Genomic DNA, 19,404 nt, shown 5'->3' with positions numbered 1-19,404 from the left:
GTTTCCGGCTGACAAGGCACTTCACCACCTTCACTCCTCTTTATAAAACTCTTTATGACCCTAAGAGACCAAGTTCTCTGAGCTGGGAGTTGTGCCCAAGCTGGCTAGTGTCTCTAGATCTAGCCGGTCCCTTCATGGAGCAGCATGAGGCCATCAGCTTCAGCACCAAGTGCATCTTCTTGCTCCTGACAGTGCACACACAGAACACTGGCCTCTGACAGCACCTTCACCAAGTACACTTTGCTGGGTGCAGTGGCTCTGAGAGCAATGCATAACCTGACCATCTGTTGCTTCCTGCTTCTCCCATCTGACTTCAACACGTTTATAAACTTGCATGGAGAAGAAAAGCAGACTAGAACACAGAAAGATGGCAACTTGACTGAACTTGTGAGGGACAGGTGGCATAAAATGGTAGCGGCCAAAGTGCTGCACCTGACGCAGGAACTGAAGGGTGTTCCCACAGAGTGCTCACTGATATCACCCTCGCCCAAACACCTGGGTCTGATCAGGATCCTCGGACTCGGTACCACACTGACCAACCTTCCTGGTCACCCTTTCCCCTCCCCATTCCCTAGAGTCTCCACTTTGGCCAACAGCTGTCACCCCCAAGGGGTTTCTCATGCTGTTTTAGTCACCTTGAATTAGATGCCGCATAACAGCTATTGCCAATAGAAGACCCCCTCCCCCCCAGGTATAAACGTATGAGGTGCCAGAATATACTCATGCGCAGTTGACGGTCTCTTTTCTCATCTGAATGTTAGGAAGCAGACAACCAAAGCAGCCAGCCCCATCTGAGGGACCTGGGACCTGGGAGATGAAACATGTGCCCAAGGTTCTCTGCAGCCGTAGAGAGGACAGGGACCGAGACTTTGTCTCAAACACTTCACAGGAAGCATCTAATCTTGCTTAGCTGGAGTACTTGGCCACTGTCATTTTTGCAGTGGTGGGATAGGGGTTCCCACAAATGCCAGGCTAGTGCTCTACCACTGGGAAGCCCACTCTGGGACAGTCTTAAAAAGAGGGCAGGGCTTGCAGAGTTAGTTCTCACTGGCGGGCAGCTTGTGCAGATGGTATCTGCATAAAAATCCTATGCTCAGAGGAAAGCGCTGCATTTACAAAGTAAGTCCAGACTTTGGCACAGGAAAGAGACAAGAATGAGGTACACAAGAGAACTGAAAGGGCCAGGACTGATGAATGACATGGCATACAAGGTCCAGTATAAAATAAACGTGAAAGGTCACTTGTTTACAGAATACCAAAGAGAAAAGGCCACTAATGGTACTAAATTAAAAAGAAAAAAGAAAAAACCTTTCCGTCCTAGGGCTCGCATCTAAGTGACCGATGTAGAAGCTAAGGCACAGGCTTTGTACAGACAACAGGGCAGGAAGTTTTTTAGTGACACACAGAGTTCTGTGGCGGTATCAGTCGAGGTCATTCACTGCTGGAAAAAGACAAACCCCTTCTTCCTGTGTCGGTGCCCCCTTTTGCTCCCGGAGACAGAGGCAGTTCTCACAGGGTTGTGGACGTGCCTAACATCACTGCGCCTCGCAGCAGAGGCTCCTGCACCTCAGCTGCCTGGCTAAGGCCCGCTTCCTCCAGACAAGCCCCACCCTGCTGTGGGAGAAGCTGCTGTTGCTGTCCCTGGGCCTCCTTCCCCTGCTCCTCCTCTCCAAACAGAAGCAGGATACAGCTCTAGGCTTGACCAAGGATCCTGGGCTTCCAGGGGAAAGGTGCTTGTTTGATACTCTGTGCTAACATGTCAGATCAAAATAATGCCCAAACCTAGACAGGCTGGCTGAGCCCTGAGAGCCCACCCCCCTGGTGGCTGGAAGTACACTACTTAGGAGTGAGGAGGTGACTAAGGACTGTGAGGCCATTAAGCACTGAACCCAAAGGAACCCTAAGTACCAGCTTAGCCTCTACTCAGACCTACTCCCAAAACACTCAGCAGGGAAGGACGCCAGGCCTGGACACAGGAGTGTGCTCCCTGGACAGTGGGGAGAAGCCTGCAAGCCTGAGACAGCAGGTCTCCTGCCTCAGCCACTCCAGATGTTTAACTCTTGTTAATGGTCAGGGCAGAAAGTCTTGCTACTAATAAAATAATGTCAGCTGAATTTACAAAGGTCTGCAAACACCAGGCTGGCTTGCAAAGGAAAAAAAAAGAGCTCAGTGCTAAAAAGTCAGAGAGGAAACCCCTGCCCACGTGTGAAGCTCCCCACCACGTGCTTATTACAGTCCAGTGATACAACGTCAGAATCGGTAAACAGACTGGAGAAGAAATACACTGACTAATAAAAACTCACACAAGTCACCAGAGAAACAGCTTTCCCTCCCATCACCCAGTGAAGGCCAAGGGCCCCACCCTGCAGAGACTACCACCTGTTCCCAAAATTGAACTATGAGTAGGCTCCAGGTTGCCGGGAGGGATGGGAAATCCTGGGCCCCTCACCAAGTCTGCTGCCACCAGAACCACTGTTTTTGTTTTGTTTTTTTTTTTTACTGTTTCTCTCAGTCTGTATTGCACAGTGTAGCAGGTGCAGCCTGATGTTCTGTTTCTACAAGTACAACGCTAAACATCCCCTCGGAGGCCAACAGCAAAGACAGACGGGCTGTCCTGGGGACTGCTGCTCTGCACAATCTCGGTCACTTTACCTGCCCACAATGGCCAAATAAAATGCCACCGTTTGGTTTGATTGGCAACTACTAAAAACTGAAACATTTTGTGACTCAGGAAAACCCAAATCAACACTACTGTGTGAAGTTTGTGGATGGCAGAGGGCCAGGTCTCACACTTCCTGGACACATAACTGACAGCAGCTGTCCCTGGCTTCAGTAAAGCAGATACAGAAATGTCAGTCCAACATGATGATGAATTGCTCTGTCTCTAGGAGACACCCGAAGAGTCCTTGAGTTGCCTAGTCACTGTGAAGAAGGCAGACATCAATCTGCCAATCTATCATCATTTGTTTCAAAACAGCAAGACTGGCATGGCCGCCTAAAGTGGATGTTTCTGCAGGTCTTAAATAAGGCTTCATGAGGCCGCCATAGAACAAGAAGGAGAAAAAGAAGACACAAGGTGGATGGGTAGAGAATTGGGGAGTGGATCTGGAAGGAGTGGTGTGTGTGGGGGGGGTATGATCAAAACACACTGTACAAAATTCTCAAGGGACGAAACAAGCAACGAGTGAAGGGCCCAGAGGCCCTGAGAGGACAGTGACAACCTCAGTCTGTGTCTAAATAAAGGCTTATGTGTAAGCCGGCACCTGGGATCGCCTGGATGAGGGGACTTGAACCTGGGTAGATGCCAGAGGAGGAGGGTGCAGGGCACAGTTCTTTCTGAGGACCATTTGCCCATCTGATGGATTCTCACCAAGGCCAGGTCCTGGGGTAAGCCTTGGCACTCAGGGGTGGCTGACAAATAAAACAAGCCCACATGTGGACAGACACAGACCAGGGCCAAAAGAAGGCAACAGGGGAAGTGTGGCTACACAGGAATCAGAAGAGCCAATGGAGTTGGGGGGCTGGGGTTGTGTATGTGCGTGGCATGCTGCTGATTGCAGAGGTTTGTGGCAGGAGGGGAAAGGGAGACAGGCTACACAGGTAACTGAGAGCTAAAGCAAATCTTTTTGGTGACAAGTTAGAGGCACGAAGGGGAAGTGCATGTTGTACCAAGGATAACCCTTAGCTTCTCCAGAGCCAAACACCTGTAGTGACCTTAGCAGAAGTAGAACTCACTGGAAACAGGGCTTGAGCACACCGGAGGTACATTGTAGATGCAGTAACTTAAAGCTATTTTGTAAACAGACAGAGGGGCCTAGCAGCACCGATATGGGTGCAGGAGTCATGAGAGAATTGAGCGAAGGGGAAAATGTAGGCCTACCACTGTCCCAATTACCCAGGGATGGTGCAGAGGAGCAGATGGAGAAAGGAGGTCTTGGAACTCCCCAGAGCAGTAGCCATGCTGAAGAAAAGAACCTCTAATGGGGTATGAAGAGGAACTAGCATGCGAAGGAAGACGGTGTTCAGAAGATAAGGGCTGTGGTGCAGCTCAGGGGTAGAAACGTTCCTATCACTGCATGAGGCCCCGGGTGCAATCCCCAGCACCACGAAAGTGAGTGGAAACAAAAGGCCGAGAGTAACCAATGCAGCAGTAGTGTTGTTCAGAGGCTAAGAGAATACGAAAACTCTGACGTTCCAGTGAGCAATGGCCAACTAAGAGGCAAGCACAGCACAAAGGTCACAGTCTATAACAGTAACAGTGCCAGACTTTCAGCCACTCTTTCCACAAGGTAATTAGTTCACAAGATCTACAATGGAATCTCTAGGTTTTACAAAGCAACCTTTGATGCTCAGGCAAATCCCAATCTTGCAGGGCTCTCCCCAGAGGTACCTCTACACTGCAGGGTAAGAAAGGGTTACTGGCTGAAGGTGTCACTTCCCAACTCATACGGAACAGCTGCCTGTGTGTGTGTGCGCGCACACACGTGCGCCCTGTAAGTGTGAAGACAGCTTGTAGGGTTGGCTCTCTCCTTCCACCATGTAAATCCCAAGAATCACACTCAGGTCATCAGGTCCAAACTCAGACTTACCCACTGAACCATGCCATCAGGCCCAAAGTTACTTTTCTGGAGAAAAACGTGTACACCAGTTTCTGTGTAGAGTTTCTACTGGTTGCAGGCAACACTGCCAATCCTTTGGCACTTTCCTATCACCTACATCAGGCAGCTCACAACTACCCGGGCACCTTTGGCTTTCTCTGGCAATCAATGAACATATACACATAATTAAAATTAAAATGAAAATAAATCTTGGGGTTAGAGAGATGGCTAGTTTTTAAGGGCATGTATGGTTCTTCCAAGGGACCTGGGTTTGGTCCCCAGCACCCATATGAGGTCACTTAGTATTCTAGCCCCAATGTCTCAGGCCTCCATCTACACCTGCACTCAAACGTACATATCCCATACACAGACAACACATAATTAAAAGTAAAAAGATAAATTTTTTTTTAAAAAAAGAAATAATTTAAGAAACAGAACAAGAAGAAGCAGCAGCAGGGGCTGGGTAAGGTGACACATACCAGCCATCCACCAAAATTCAATTTCAGTACTCTGAGGCTGAGGCAGGAAGATCCTGGGTTTGAGGCCTGCCTGGGCAACAGAATGAGAGTCTGTTTCTAAAACAAACAAGCCATGAGGAAGCTAAGAAATATCCTAGTAGTTCCAGTTCTTTAGTGTCGGATTCTCACTTTGCATTCAGTTTCCACAGCAGATGTGGCTTTCCCAGCCGACAGAGCGGGTAGTTCTGTGTCTGGAGTAGAACACAGAAGCAGGAGTGCTGTGATGTTGTGAGAACAGGAGGCTCTTACGGGGTTGCCTCATCCAGCCTTGGTTACTGCATCTCATTATCCTGAGCTCGGTGGCTATCACTTGGAATCCTGCTCTTTTCTGAAGGGAAATGGAGGAGCAGTGGGTCTGGGGGGAGAGAGAAGATGGGGGGAAGGACTGGGGGGAAGGGAAGCTGTAGGTGGGATGTACTGTAAGAGAGAATAAAATAAAATTATAAAAATTTAATAGGTTTTATAAATAAAAAGTTTTAAAAAAAAGAAAAAGAAAGCAGGAAATGCAAGAAAGAACCCAAATGCAGTGGGACAGGCCTATGCTCCTAGTATTCAGGAAGTCGAGGCAGAAGGATCCAAAATTCAAAGCCAGTCTGGGCTATATAGTGAAACCATGTCTGCAAGAAGTCACGGAGAGTTTCAGTCAGTAAATGTCTACAGTAATGTGCTGTGGTTGTCTGAAAGAAAATGGCCGCCAAAGGGAGTGGCACTAAGAGGAAGCATGGCCCTGCTGGAGGAAGTGTGTCACTGTAGGGGCGGGCTTTGAGATCTCTTTTGCTCAAGCTTCCTTCAGTGTGATTTTCAGATCATTTCCTGTTGCCTACAAGATGTAGCACTCTCGGCTACTTTGCCCGCACCCTGTCTGTCTGTACGCTGCCATGCTCTCTGCCATGATGATAATGGACTGAACCTCTGAAATTGTAAGCTACCACCTCAATTAAAAGTTTTTCATATAAGAGTTGCCATGGTCATAGTGTCTCTTCACAGTAACAGAAACCCTAAGATGGGCCAAATATAGAAAGTACCTTTTCCTCAGTTAAATGTGATGTCACCTTTGACACTCACCTTAGATGGCCCGGAGCAGAGAAGCCCAGTTCCTTGTACCTTTACTTTTCCAGGGGATGAACTTCTGCCAATGACCATCAGATGGGCCCGTCTTCCTATTCCCTTGAAAGCACTGGGAGTTTAGGGGTAGGATATGAAAGCCACGATGTACAGAAATCTCAATATGTATTTAAAGTGCTACAAAATACCTAAAACTGGGGACTGGGAAGATAGCACAGTTAGTGATGTGCTTGTCATGTGAACAAGGGTCACAGGACTCACATACAAAGCTGGGGGCAGTGGCACAAGCCTGCAATCCCAGAGACTAGGGAGAAAGAGACGAAAGGACTCCCGGGGCTTCCTGCCCAGGCAATCTAGTCTAATAGTTGAGTTCCAGGTTCAGTAAGAAACCCTGTTACAAAAAGATACGGTAGAAAGCAATTAAGAAAGATACCTGTTATAGACCTGTAGCCATATGCATGTGCACACAGGTACACACAAACACGCACATACATAACACACACACATGCATGCATGCAAGTGTACACACATATGTGCACACATACACTTCTAAAAATGTTTGAATTTGTCTGAAATTTAATTAAGGGCCACCAAATACACATCTAAAGAAAGACCACATGTTCTTTAAATAGCTATTAAAGGTCTGATCTATTTAAGGAAATGCCATTTTATGGGCATCTGGCAAGAAGCCAGAGGGCATGACTCATCTTTCATCATCTACTTCCGTATGCCCTTGGCTATGGAAAGCAGAATCTGTAGACCACACACGGTACAGCCATCTTCATTAAGAACCAGTTTTGTGATAAAAAGAAACCCAACAGGCAGGAGTAGGAGTGAGTTTCTCCAGGTGCCTATCTTCTCACTAGGAGGCAGGGCTTGTAGGCTGTTTGGGAGCTTGGGTATGGAATGCTGAGATGGGGGATTTATAAAAAATAAACCTTTTTAGTCGTTCCCCCAGTGCTGTTTAAAGAAGGCTAGAGGGGAGGTGTGGGAGCTCTGAGCCACCATGTTCTTTCCTTTTGGAGACCAACCAGGGGGGAGAAGATAAGCCATGAAGTCAGACGCTGGGACCTGCTATCAGTATGAACATGAGCTACCCCACAGGTCATTTTTAGCACCTGTTCCCCAGTTAATGGCACTATTTAGGAAGGCTGTGCAGAAGGCGGGGCCTACCTGCAGCAAAGAGGCCCATTGGGAGTGGGCTCTCAAGGTACATTAATCCCTGGCTCCTTCTTGTCATGTTCTGTGAGCCCTCATCCAGAGTAAACAACGTCTCTACCACACACTCAGCTGCCTCAAGCACATGTGGCCAAGTAGCCATGAAACCATCAGCAAATATCTTTCCCCAAGTTCCTGTCAGGCAGCCATGACAGAACTGGTGAGCCTCCAAAGGCAGGGCCTGGTGTCTTATTGGAGACCCTTAGTCCTCACTGTGCACCACAATCACCTCCCAAGTTTTTCAGGTTTTCCTCTACCTGACTGTGGTAGTCTGAATGTGATTACCTCCCATAAATACTATTAGGAGGTATGGCTTTGATGGAGGAAGTATATCACTGTGAGGGCAGACTTTGAACTCTTATATATGTTCAAGATACTGGCCAGTGAGACACACTGCTTCCTGTTGCCTGAAAGATGTACTCTAAGCTGCCTCTCTAGCACCTTGCCTGCCTGCAGTCTGCCATGACGATAATGGACTGAATCCCTGAACTGTGAGCCACCCCAATTAAATGTTTTCCTTTATAAGAGTTGCTGTGGTCATGGTGTCTCTGTCGCTTCACTGCAATAGAAACCCTGACTAAGTCACTGGTTCAGCCCTAAAGCTGTAGATCCCACTGTCTAGAGAAGGTCGGGGCACCATTTTTTTTTTTTAAAACAAACAAACCTTTTCTTTAGGTGATGTGAGAGAAGACCAAGATCAGGCAGTAAGTACAACGAACAGGGCTGTCCAGAACATGCAATCCTTAAATTCATGAGGCTAGTCAGGGGACCCACCAGACCAGCCTGAAAGCTGGAGAATCAAGGAAGACAAACCCAAAAGGACTTTCCTGACCAAAACTGGGTCAAGCCAACCAAAAAGCTAACAAGAATTTCCCTGTAAAGACATTTATACCAATGATCTGGAGACTGCTAGGGTTAGAGAGAGAGTGCAGAAAGAACAGGCATAGCGATGGCCAGTGTGGCTTTACCCAGCTTCCATCTGCCCTCCAGATCTACCCATCAGTTCACACAAGGGACAAAAGCACCAGGTTAGAGAAGAGAGTCTACAGCATGGGGTGCAGTACACATGACACAGTTCCTCTGATAGGAAACCTCAAGGAAAAAGAAGGAATTTATAGACAGACTTTTTTAAAGAACATGCTATCTAAATATAATGTGGAACTTTATTTGCATCTTAATTCGAGCGAGTCGATAGTATACGCTGAGCTATGATGAAATCCAGTAGCTAGCTGTGGTTTTAGAGTCCTCCGGTTGGTGGAGGGGTAGGAGGACCCTATGCAGATGATGGGTAGCTGGAGGGAATATACAAGAATGTGTTTTATTCCCACGACAAAAAAACTTGCAGTATGACCACAGAAGGAAAACCTGTTTATTTGCACAAACTTAAACGGGCAAGAACTTGAACAGCCAGTTTGCTAAAGAAGACATTAAAGTGGCCAATACACCTATGAAAAAGGTGTTCAACACCACATATCATTTGGAAAATGTAACTGGAAGCCACTCTGAGATGCTACTTCACACTCATTAAGATGACTATTATTTAAAAACAGCAAAGGAAAATGGGCTGGGGTGCAGTTCAGTGGTACAGTATACATCCTGGGTGCCATCCCTGCCACCAGTGTCCAAAGAGAAATGCCAGGCACTGGAGTCAGTGAGGAGCCTCTCAAGACCTCAGCCAGCCAAACATGGCCACTGTATGACTAATGATTGTACTCCCGTATTAAAAGCTTAGAAGAACTGAACACAGATGTTCATATAAACATCTGTATAGCAACAGTCAAAGCAACATTGCAACCACAACAGCCTCCAAAGGGAAACACTCCATATAACCACGAATGGGTAAATGGAATGTAGTTTTTCTACACAAGAGAATATTTGTCAGCCACAGACAGGAATCATGTGCTGACACATTACAACATGAGTGAGTCTTGACACTAAACAAAATACACGGAACGTGATTAATGGTTGTTGGGTACTAGAAGAAAGGAGAATGACAACTTCCTGTGTGGAAGATTTCCACTGGGCGCTGATGGAAAGTTCTGGAGCTAGGTAGTAGTGGCCATGCACAGCACTGTATGCATAATTAATACCACTGGATTTCAAATTCACAAATGGTAACCCTTATTATATGTGTTTTTCCCACAATTTTTTTAAATTATCACATTTCCTGCAGTACTTTACACCCAGTACCTCTATATGCCAGGTAGAGCTCAGTAGCAATTAGTTCTTCAGAATATTTACTAAAATGTCACACAGCTTAAATGTAGTTGCTTCATGAAGCAATTTATGGGGATGTATTATGGCCCAGCCCTAAGATATTAATTCTTAAAAACAAAACAAATCAAAATATCATGGGGTAAGTGGCAGAGTATCAAACGGCTTTCTTCACCAATGGGAGACTGAGCAGATCTAGTTCCTCCACAGAAACCTGACACATTGACCCTATGAACAGCTTCTCCAAACCCAACAGTGAGACGCTGTCCCTAACTTTGAAAGACACAACCATGTTCAAATAATAATACCCCCAGCTAGTTCAAAGCTCTAAATATATTGAAGCATCATAAAAAATAAAACATAGTATCAGTATGGCAATTTCTTAACCTACCTCAAGACCCAGCAATATCACTTTTGGGTATATACCCAAAGGATGCTCAATCATACCACGAGGACATGTGTTCAACTATGTTCATAGCAGCATTGTTTGTCATAGCCAGAACCTGGAAGCAACCTAAATGCCCCTCAACTGAAGAATGAGTAAGTAAAATGTGGTACATTTACACAATGGAGTACTACACAACAGAAAAAAATGACATCTTGAAATTCGCAGGCAAATGAATGGATCTAGAAAACATCATACTGAGTAAGGTAACCCAGACCCAGAAAGACAAATATCACATGTACTCACTCGTAAGTGGCTTTTAGACATAAAGCAAAGAAAACCAGCCTACAATTCACAATCCCAGAGAACCTAGACAACAATGAGGACCCTAAGAGAGACATACATGGGTCTAATCTACATGGGAAGTAGAAAAAGATCAGATCTCCTGAGTAAACTGGGAACATGGGGATCATGGGAGAGGGTAGAAGGGGAGGGGAGGAGAATGGAGGGGAACAGAGAAAAATATATAGCTTAATAAAAACAATTTAAAAAATAAAATATGAGGCATGTTTGGGGGTGTTAATGGCTTTGCAGACTTGTTTTTCAGTCAAATTAACCTATTTTGAGAGGATAATTAAAGGAAGTTAGCAAATGTCATCCTAAGAAATAAGGATCCTGTCTTTTGCTTTCCATGAGCCCTTCTAACAAGCAGTAACTTTGTCATGGCGGAGCACAGAGGACTGGAAATGTTGGTTTTCTGAGACCTGGGGAGTTTCTGGGAAGAGACTGGAGCTGGGCCGCAGCTGATGATGAACTCGGGGCACACTGTGTGAGCAGGTTTGTTAGCAAGTTAAGAACGAGTTTTGCTTTCCATTTACTTTTGCTCTGTCAGGGGTTAGTAACCACTCAGGTGTAATTCTGACTTTAGAGGGCAGACACAGTAACTCTAACATCTGCCCTAATGTGTGCTCTGGGAAGGACTTGGCAGGGCAAGACGAGAGAGCGACTGTGTGGAAATCACTATCTGTCCCATGACTTAAGGGAATAGGTCATGTTTGAGGGGAAGAAAATTAAGCATTATGAAACATCCCTGGAGGTCTTTTTCAGTTTACTTTTAGGGGGAAAAAGTCATTAATTTTGTGTTCAGGATCCAAAAGTGTGGGATGTGAATTCTACCAAGGCACCTCATACAATCAACACAGAAACCTTGTTCAAATACCTTCTACATGAAGGCTCTTCAATCCACGCTAGAACTCCCATTAAGGGATGTACCTCTTTAGAAGCTAACTGCTCTCTATTGTAAATCAATATGGATGTGAAATCACCTTCTCAGTAAACATCACTGAAAAGAGCAAGTGAGGTCAGAGCATCATGAGTCTCCTATGGGCAGAGCCTCTGATGTTGGTCCCACTCTGCTCTAGCTAGACCTTAGCACATGGCTTCTCACTCACGTGAGCCTCACGTTTCTCACACACAAACGGGAACAACAACCAAGTATGGGGATCATCAACAGGACAGTCAGTAAAGCTCTTCTTACTGGAGCGGGGTACACTGTGCCTTCTCTTGCCTTCCTTGCTCCTGACCACAAGACAGTGTTGATTCAACCAAAAACATAGAACAAATGTAAAATACTGCTTCCCCACCCATGGGAGAGGCTTCTGGGTACCAAAAGATAGTCACAGTGGTTTCCAATTCCTCTTTTCTAGCCATGCCCAGAGATGAAGAAAGCTTCTGCCATGGGCCCTCACAGTGTACATTCAGAGAATTGCACTTACATGACTTTGCTTACCAAAGTGACTCTTCAAAAATGGGCTTCATCTTACCTAAGGATTTGATCAGAAAATTGGATGGTTTTCTAGTGTCAGCCATGACTTGCTGAACAATATGCAGGCATAAGAAAACACCAAGAGATGTACAAATCCAGAAAGCCCAGAGCACCTAAAAGCACAGGCTGAATATACTCACATTTAGAAAGCTTTCCTTCTGCCCCAACCTCTCACACTGAGATGGCACAGGAGACTTGGGAGGACCATTGTTCTTTTCCTAGTTCTGAAATGTGGGTAATGCATTTAGCCTGACCCAGCACACCAAGGCCATCCAAGTGCAGACATCCTGGATGTGAAATGCCTGTGGTCTCACAGGAGCTCGGAAAGGAAATGATCTCAGGAAAGAGATGCTCTGCGCAGCATGCTCACCTTACGATGAACCTCTTTTGTTCTTTGCAGCAGGGACCGAGTTGTTCTCTTAAACCTGTGTTACTCTACACACCTACCAAGTAGTTCTGGCAGAAGGAAACGGCAAAACCTCTGAAAAGGTGGCAACGTGCTGCCACCTCTTGCTTCCTTTAAGACCCAAACCTCACAATTCACTTTCCTTCAATACAACAGATTGTTAAGAGAAAGCACAGGAGACTTTACTGTGGACCAGATGTAACAGACACTGCTGTTATGGTGGACAGAGCTCACCAGGTGTTAGAGGGGACATACACTCCACCACAGATGCCCTGTGTGCCGCTTCATACGTTTCTGATTTTATTTTGCAAATGAGTTCGTTATCAGTTTTTCTTGCTATTTTCTTAGTATACAACACAGGATGCAACAAGATATAAAGAAAGGGTCAAGGACCATAAAAGAAAAGCAAAGGCAAAAGAAGTACAAAGGGAATGCAAAACTCGATGCTGAAGTAAAAATATTTGCAAAGATAAATCTTAGCCATTATAAAACAGTTAAATTATGCCCAGGAAAAGGCACAGCTCTAAAATACTGGGAAATAATAGTTTCAGAAATAATCTGAAAGTTCCTGAGAACAAAGGTCATGCTCTAGATTATAAGTCGTGTCTACTTGTATCTAATCACCTCTCCAGCTGCCCATGGCCAGTGGCTATGTACACAGGCCACGGTTTACAGAAACAGAAAAAGGCTCTTCACAAGCTCAGACACTTGAAGGAGTTGGCATTACAGAGATGCTCCTAACAAGCACCCCACCTAGCAGGTGGAACCCCAAAGTATCACTGTCACTCAGTACCAAGACTGAGAGCAATACCTCGTCCCACTTGGCACTTAGCTCAACAAAGTCACAGTCCTTGTTTTCTCTACACTTAATCTCCTCTTCAGTGTGGAGATAAAAACACAGAGCACTGAAACAGTAAGAGCTCGAAAGTTCATTACCTAGGATCTGTTTCCAAACACTGTTTCTCCCCTCCATCCTTCCTCAAGTCACCATGCTAATCCTGATGACACATCCTTCTCTCCAGAAAGGTCTATGCTCTTTGCTTCACACTACTCCGCCTCTGATACTGCGGGACATCCTGAATGCATCAGTGTGACCATGCACTCTGTCTTAAGATGCTTTTTAAATCTTTCTACCATCTACAATCCTCCCCAAATTAAGAGGCCACAGGCCTCAAAGTTCACTCCAATTCATGTCTTAAACTACATGCAGAGATGAATTCAGACCTAAATGTATAAACTTTCCAGAAACAATTCTTTGAGATTTTGGGTTAGTCAAACATTTATATGTAACACCAAAGCATCCATAAAAGATTTCCATTAAAAGTAATTTCATAAATTAGATGTTATTCAAATCAAGAATTTCTGCCCTCCAAAAAATACTAAGAGCAAAAATGGCAAATTGTACAAAGTGAGGAAATGTCTGAAAGCCGGCGTTATGGAGGACTTGAACTCAGAATATTTAAAAACTCTCAAGTTGACAGACAACACAGAATAACAAAACAAGCAAAAGAATAATTCTATGGTAGCAAACAAGAATATGGAAACACACTATAAGAACTGAGCCACAAGGAAGCTCCCTTCACACTTTATGAAAGCCTTGAGCTGCCCAGAGTGTTGAAAGAACTGAACCCTCCAACATTTGTGGAAAAGCAGTGATGCTGCCCCTCCCACAGACAGTCTGGCAGCTTAAGCTGCTCCCTTCACACATGTATTTAAGATACTCAGATAATGCTCTTGTCCCTCCAAACCCACACATTCAAACCTGAACTTCTATAGCGATAGTATAAGAAGCCAGGGCTTGGACAAGTGATCAACTCATAAGAATAGACCACTGAATGGCATTAGTGTTCTAAAAGTTTCCAAGCCAGATACAGTGGTATATGCCTGTGATCTCAAGTATGTGTGTGTGTGGGGGGGGGGGGGGTAGTGCTATGCCAGGCAAGAAGATTGCTTGGATCTGTATGTCTCCTTAAAAAGGAGGAGAAAGACGAGGAAAGAAGGAGGAGAAGAATGATGATGATGATGATGATGATGATAATAATAATAACAACAACAACAGAAAAAGAATTCCAAGCCAGATATAGCAGTGAACATCTGCAATCCTGGCAGACACAGGAGATCAATGAAAGCTCAACACCAGTCTGGTTTACCCGACATGTTCCAGGCCTGACAGGGACACACAAAACCAAACCAAACATAAACAAAAGATTCCCTGATCTTTTTTTCTGTCATGTGAAGACACAAGATGGCAAGTTACAACCTGGGGCAGAAACCTCACAAAAATCTGACCACTGGAAACCCTGATCTCAGACCCTGGGTCTTACTTCTGGATCTAAAAGAATTATTTTTGTTTATTTGTAAATGATTGTTTATCTACGATACTTTATAAGAGCAGCTAAGTTTACAAACACATGCACAGGAAAGTACCTAGGAGTTTAACTTGCAGTAGCAGTAATGGGAAATAACGCAAATGCTCCTGAAAAGATGAACAGACACACTGTGGTACATCTATAAACGGGCTATACTCAGAAGAAAGGGAAATGAATTACTAAACATACAGCAGAAATGATTCTCACAATAAAGCTAAGTGAAAGAGGAGATTCCTTCTTTGTTAAGTCTTTTCCACTTACATGATACTAGTGACTGCAGACGGATGGCTATCTGGAAACGAAGGATGAAAGGTGGGACCCAAGGGAGTACAAAATACATGAGGACCTTCATGTACTAATGTGCCTATCAGCTGTGGTTACAGTCTAACAAGTATACAAAATGTCGTGAGTTACTAAATTATAAACTCATATGTAGCTTACTAGTACATATCAATTATGCCTTAGTTATTCATCCCTTTTTAAAAAGCATTCCAGGGTCCACAAACAATAGTCATGAACTCAGAAGTTCTCAGTTTTCATTTTCAGAGCTGTGCCAATGGTGGTGATGTGCACCGGCACTCCAAGGTCCGGGGACCACGGTAGGCGGTCTATGGTCAGCACAGACACGGTCCAAGCACCTCTGATAAAAAGGTGACATTGGAGAAAAGACAATCTGGATAGCTACTGAGGGGCAGGGCTCACCTCCCTCCGTGTTTCAGTACACAAGCTACATCTTAGGTAAGGTGCTTCAGAGTCCTGCAGACACATGAAAGGGACTCATGTGGAATACTTCCTAGACTCTCACCTATTCTCGCCTTCATACTGCTTTACTGCCCCAGACTGCTCCTTCTTGTGAATAAAGTTTATTTTAAAAAGGAGTATAAGGCTGTGTCCAGTCTGTCATATTACTAGCTTTATGGATTACTTATATAAGAGAAAGACGTCTCTGGGGCATATAGCTGCAGCAATCTTTCTGGACCACATTCTCTCTAGAACTTGGCACAACTCTCTCAACACATACCGCCTGCTTTCCTGTCGTTGTCCCCCGCACCCAACCCAAACAGGCAAAGCTTCATTACTGCCTAAAAAATAGTATGTCAGAAAGGCCCCTCTGACCAAGGCCAGGTCACAGAAGGAGAGACACTTTTACCTGTCCCTCTCATGACACATGCCCCCAGAGGCAGGGAAGGCTAGAACTATGTAGAGAGGCTCTGTCATAGTCATTAGCCACCAACCACCAGTCCTGCAGGAGAGAGCCAAGAGATGATTCCAGCTCCAGGCAGTACTGAGCCACCTCTGAGGAAACTAAGTGAAGAAGAGATATGCCTATTATGCCCCACCCAGGCTGCAGAGTGATGAGCTAAACGGATGAAGTCATTATCTGAAGCCATTAAGTTCTGGATGGTGCTTGTAGATGTGCAGGCCAGCTGTCTTTCTCTAAGACCTAAAGAGCCCATTCAGAAAGAAACCTCCTTCTCTTCCACTCCTGACAAAGTCTAATGGCTGACTGTCCTTTCCATAATTATTTATCAGGACGTGGCGATCTTTATAAGTAAGCTGTTTCTACAAATGGAGAGGTCCCCCTAAATAGCCAGGATGCCCTCAGGCTAACCTCTTTTATGAAACCCAAGGCAATCATGTACATAATGAAACCAATGTGTCAGACTTCAGCTCTCAGTAGCTAGCTGCTGCACCACTGAGCAGGCGTCCTGAATCAGATGAAACACACTACACACATTTATTTTCAATGATATTTTAAAAACTATTTGAATCAGGCAACTTAATGATTCTGCTTTTAATAAAATAATTAAACATATCTTGAAAACATTACTTAGCTGGTTTCCCTTCTATTTCTGAGCATTGCTCATAATAAAAATACCTACTTATGGAATCCTACAGAAGAATCAGAATGCTGCTGGGGGGTGTGCAGTATATAAACAGGCAGCAGCTGAGAGCTTGGAGGCCCAACTGTAAAGTCACTGACCACATTTGTGTCTCTCAACAGTGTAATTTCTTAGTTCAGACTTGAGACAGCCATATTCCTTCCTTCCACTCTATCTTCTCTTGAGTCAGTGTCTCAGTGATTCACAGACATACACCACCATGTGTGGCTTTAGTGCCTTGTTTTTTATCTAAGAAAATTCATCCTGAAGACAATTATTTTAAAGCTAACCGAGAACACTGGAAACCAAACATTTTACTACGTTCAGCAGGTTTTCTCTACATCACGGGTGGAAGTTACATGGAGGCAAAAACGCATGGGAAATGAACAGAACTTCTGCATCCAGTGGAAAGACAAGGACCCAAATACCCATTTGAACTCTCCAGGCCAGCCTTTCTCTAGACCTCCGAGAACCTACCCTGTAGGTGAAGTAATAACCCTTATCTCCACGCAGCTACTCCTGCTGTATGCAGGGCAGGACCACTAAGCGGCTAGAAGGGCATCATTACCAAACTGCTCCTCAAATCCAAAAACACTTACAATGAAAACATTCAAAGTTGGTATTCAAAGAATAGGTCTTGTTTCTCTACTTCTTCACCTATGCAAGAAGATCAAATTGTGTCAGCCAGGGAGGGCGAAAGGTGACTGAGCAGTCTCATCTCATCTTCTATGTGCTAAAACACTTGCAAGGTATGATTGCTCATAACTGAACTCTAGCACCTGGGAAACTGCAAGTTTGGGGACAGCCTGAGCTACAGTGTGAGAGCTCATTTCTCAAAAACAAAACACAAGACACAGATCAAAGTAATTTATGTAACAGTACTAAGAAATTAACTTTTAAAAATTATAGCACTGACATTTCTGGAAATAGATGTTAATAGTTGCTGTCAAAATCATGTTTAGACAAAATGCAGTAAGTACACTTGCTTCTGGGAAAACTCTGTTTCCCAGCTGCTATGTTTGGCATGAAAAGGAATCCCCTGAAAACAGGAAACAGCTCTTTCACTCCACTGTGACCACGAAGCCATCATCTAACCTCTGCAGCACACAAAGCACACAGGCCCAGGAAAAGCCCTGGGCCGCTTCTACTCCCTGGTGGCGCCTTACAGAAATGTGAAGCTCCTGTCTGTCCGCCGCGACCTCTTGCTGTGAGGGCAGAAGACGTTACTGGTGCTTCTGTGTCTCTGTGCTTCACAGGGGCGTCCCACAGAAGCAAGGTGGGGTGACAACTCGGGCTACTCTTTCTCCCCTTTGTTACAGTATTTCTAGCCCCTGGAACACAGTAATATTTACAAACAATAAAATTATTACACATATTCAGTTTTCATGTAAAAGACAATGAAAAATGAAGAGACTTAGACTTTCAACTTAGATTTGATTCAGATCAAAACCTTTTCTACACTTGCACCTTTTTAGCTGAGCTCCTGAGACCTGGGGGTCAGCTGCAGGAGAGGAAATGGATTATAATGCGCTGTTGTCACTGTGTGTCTCCAGCAGGACTCCAGCCTGCGGACCCTGACTCAATCCACCCTCTCTGGCCTGGCCCTAATCCTCATCATGGAGGGGGCGAAGTCTAAGGAAGAGAAAGGAGAAAGAAGGATGGATGGGGGCGGCACATGCTGCCCTGTCTCTCTGGAAGAGTCCTCTCTGTAAAACCTAAGGGATGAATAGGAACAAGAACAAGGAACAGGTCGGCTGAAAAGGCTTCTACTCCTACTGAGTCCTGCTCTGCTCCAGCATGTGGACCTGGCAGAAGGGGAGGAACCTGAGCTTTGAAGGCAGAGAGTCGCCTACACATGCACAACTCACAAGCTTGGAGAGCTGAGTGTGATCACTTCAGACAGTTTATGGAAGAACTTCCTCTTCCTCTGCTTGTCTGTGAATGGTCTATTGTCACAAAGGATGCTGGGAAAGTTGATCTGTCAACTATTTCTGACTATGCAGACTCTAAATCATGGAGACACACACCCCTGAAAGAATGAACATTAAGTTCCTGTCTTTGACTCTGCTTAGTCAAAAGAGAACTGAGGTTAGGAGAGAATACCAAAATAAAGCATGCTAGAAAATTTTTGGCTGTGGTAGAGCAAAAGATAGAGAAATACTTCCCCTAAAAAGCAAATTCAAAACAAGACCAAATTTTCAAAAACAACCATTCAGAACACTGGAAATCATCTAAAGGCAAATAATACATTAAGAAATATTCTTCATGAAAAGAGGCTAAAATATGAGGTAAAATAGCGAATGTGTGGTCCTCCTGCTGACAACAGATCTCCTTGTCTTCTTCGAATACTATACTCTCAGGTCTGTGACACATATAGATACATAGGAGACTAATACTTCAGAGAAAGAAGCAAAGCCATACGAGGGGCGAATCTGCTATCTTTTTTTTCTTTCTTTCTTTTTCTTAAAGGAAATTAGGACAAGCTTTAAGTAAATTATGATAAAATTTATAGTATAAACCTTAGAAAAATCAGTAACAAAATAAAGATACTAATAAATTATCTGTCACTAAAAAGAAGCACAACAGAGGAGCTGGGTAGACAGCGAGGCTGGGAAAGAGCTTATTGTGCAAGTATGAGGCCCAGTATCCACTAAATACCTAGACAAGGCGGCGACGCTGGTGTAGCCCAGTGTTGGGGAAGTAGAAACAGGGCTCCCTGGGCTCGCTGATCAGTCAGCCTAACTTAATCAGCAAGCTCAAGCCACTGAGAGACTAAAAAAAGAGGAGGAAAGAGGAAGGGAGGGAGGGGGTGGCCGGAGACGTGGTTAAGGGAATGTAGAGCTCTTCCAGGACCCAAGCTCAGTTCTGAGCGCCCATGCCAGACGGCTCCAGTTACTGTGAGGGTACCTGTATGTATGCACAT

At 44.8% G+C, this 19,404-nt stretch overlaps 1 protein-coding gene across 2 annotated transcripts in view; it reads right to left on the bottom strand.

Moving 5' to 3' along the window:
• Specc1l (sperm antigen with calponin homology and coiled-coil domains 1 like) overlaps positions 1-19,404 on the bottom strand; it is a 107,921-nt gene that overhangs the window by 5,752 nt on the left and 82,765 nt on the right. The window lies entirely within an intron of this gene.

The sequence above is a fragment of the Myodes glareolus genome, chromosome 18 (genome assembly GCF_982192425.1).
Source record: "Myodes glareolus chromosome 18, mMyoGla1.1, whole genome shotgun sequence".
Classification (NCBI taxonomy): Eukaryota; Metazoa; Chordata; class Mammalia; order Rodentia; family Cricetidae; genus Myodes; species Myodes glareolus.
This window is presented reverse-complemented; position numbering and strand designations above follow the sequence as displayed.